Source organism: Theobroma umbraticum, unplaced genomic scaffold (assembly GCF_002168275.2).
Source record: "Theobroma umbraticum cultivar Fairchild unplaced genomic scaffold, ASM216827v3 scaffold_31.0, whole genome shotgun sequence".
In the NCBI taxonomy this organism is placed as follows: domain Eukaryota; kingdom Viridiplantae; phylum Streptophyta; class Magnoliopsida; order Malvales; family Malvaceae; genus Theobroma; species Theobroma umbraticum.
The window spans coordinates 777,733-779,961 of record NW_018397283.1 but is presented as its reverse complement, the minus strand read 5'-3'; the positions used below and the strand labels follow the sequence as shown (position 1 = coordinate 779,961).

At 34.9% G+C, this 2,229-nt stretch overlaps 1 long non-coding RNA gene across 1 annotated transcript in view; it reads right to left on the bottom strand.

Moving 5' to 3' along the window:
- The window catches only part of LOC149526274 (uncharacterized), a 2,022-nt gene extending 1,368 nt beyond the window's left edge, over positions 1–654 (bottom strand). The window contains exons 1-2 of the long non-coding RNA XR_016352195.1: positions 527–654; positions 316–400 (exon numbers count right to left, since the gene is read on the bottom strand). This is a non-coding gene — a long non-coding RNA (uncharacterized LOC149526274). The remainder of the gene's footprint in view (positions 1–315; positions 401–526) is intronic.
- Positions 655–2,229: the final 1,575 nt, after the last annotated feature.

Here is a 2,229-nt window from a genome sequence, read left to right as displayed (position 1 = left end):
CACCATTTAATGGAAGCAGCTTTCTGTCCACTAGGTAACCATTGTTCTATACACTTTACCAGAAGAAGATAAGGGGTCAGTGGAAAATTGGGTGTCTTTGTTCAAAAATGACATGATCTTGACTGATTCTTCGTAGGAAGAAGATGATAAACGAAGAGCTTCAGGGCTGCCTGATATTGCCTCTTCTGGTGTTTTTATCTCTGTAACAATGTTTGCTTCCTCACTGCTCACTGATCTACTTATTGGTTCATCTATCGTATATGCTGATAGAACAAAGAGTATATAAAGAGTAAAAGAATAGTTAAGTCTCATTACCTGAAACTCCATTACTGCTTGTTATTTGCCTCATGCAGATGAAATTCTCAGAGAGGTCCCAGTTGCAGCTAGAATTCCAGTAGCTCTGCATAAAGAATAGTAAAACCAGTCAATATTAATCTATGGAATGATTTATTTAAGCTATCTAGCCAAGTTCAGAAACATTATATCATTAAAAAAGAATAAAAACAAAAACTCCAAATTGAATTACCTTTCCATTGGTAACTGCAATAATCACCTTTCTCATGGATAGTCAACTAAAATTTTCTTCTGTTTGTTGCTCTCCTTCGAGTTGTGGGAAGCATTTTGATTTAAAATATGACTGCTGGAGGCTTGCTGTGATTTACAACTGATTGGCAGTTTCAATCTACCCTTTGGACATTGCAGAAAACATAAGCCTGTAACATGTAACTAGACCAAGAGCCAAGAGGTGAATATGCTGATGAAAAACTGCAGCTATTTCATTTTGGTATATGCATAATTGACACCAAAGAATTCCAAAATATAGTTAATCAAATTCCCAGCAGTGAATTAGTCACGGGCTTTAGCTTCAAGAAACGATAGCAACAAAAAATCTGAATCCACTAGGAAGGAAAAGAAGCTTGCCCCTCAGGCACCATTTTCAGTGTTGCTGTTTTCTTCCTTGGATTCTGGTACAAGCTAAGATCACATGCAGATAATGCACTTAAATCTGTAAGTTGGATATTGAGTGAAATTTCATACAACAAAAAGTTTGAACATTGTAAACTAGATTATGTGTTTATCCCAGACAATTTTCCAGGTTACAATAACAAAGACAATAGTTTGAACAAGTGTTCCTAGCATCGTGACCCCTGCAGTTGCCTTATTAAGTGAAATTTTATTAAGCTTCCATAAAACTGGATAAATAGAGGGCTGGCATGAGCCAGATAAAAGTAAAAGAAGCAGGTCAATGTGGACTTGGCCAAGAAACAAAACAAAGGCCTGGTAAGATTCACACTATATGTTAGAAAAAAAATTATGATAAATAAGGAATATAAAATAAAACAAGTAAAAATAGTAAAAGAAAGTTTGAAGCATGGTTTCACTGTTTTAAGGATCATTTCCGCCATTTGAGAGTATAAAACTCAATGCAAAAGGATTGTAGTAGTTATCCTTTAGGATTCAATAGACCATTCTTTAATAGTTTGCATAAACTATTAAGAGATAATAGGAACAGCAGAAAGAAAGAACCTAGCTAAAGAAGTAAGGAGGTAAAGAAAATTAGTAGAGAAAGCTTAGAAGGCTTTGGTGTGTGTTGTGAGTGAGGGTGTGAGGCTGTATCTATAGGCAATGAATGAAGTGAACGTTGCACCAAATAAAGTGAACGTTGCACCAAATCAGGGAGTTGAGAAAAAGGCTCAAGGAGTTAGAGAAAAACTTGGTCAGCATGTATATTGAGTCAGGTATACGTTGTAGTACTTAGTCAGATAAATATTGAAGCAAAACTAGGTAAGCTAGATAAGCATGGTAGAGTTTGAGTATAATTCAATCAAAGGCTGAAAAAGCTTTAAAAAAGCTTAAAAAAATTAAAGCTAAGGTACAAAAATTCACTTGGGCACAGCGCATGTGTATATTCGTGCAGGGAGAAGAAATCTGAAATTTCTCAAGGTCTGACCCAATCTTGTGTACGCACGAGCCCACTCCATTTTCCTTACTTGTAACGAGCCCATAGTAGGTTTTCATATATAAAGCATTCACCTTTCATGTATCTTTGCAATGTATGATGTTTAAACTTTAAGAAATACACTATTTTCAACAATCCTTACATATTTCATAAGATTTTATAAGAAGTTTTGTTAGGTCAAATTTTATTTAAGTGTAATGCATCGTGACTGGTACTTTTAAGCTATAAATCACTCCTAAAAAGAATGAAACATAAGTCATAGAATTTTG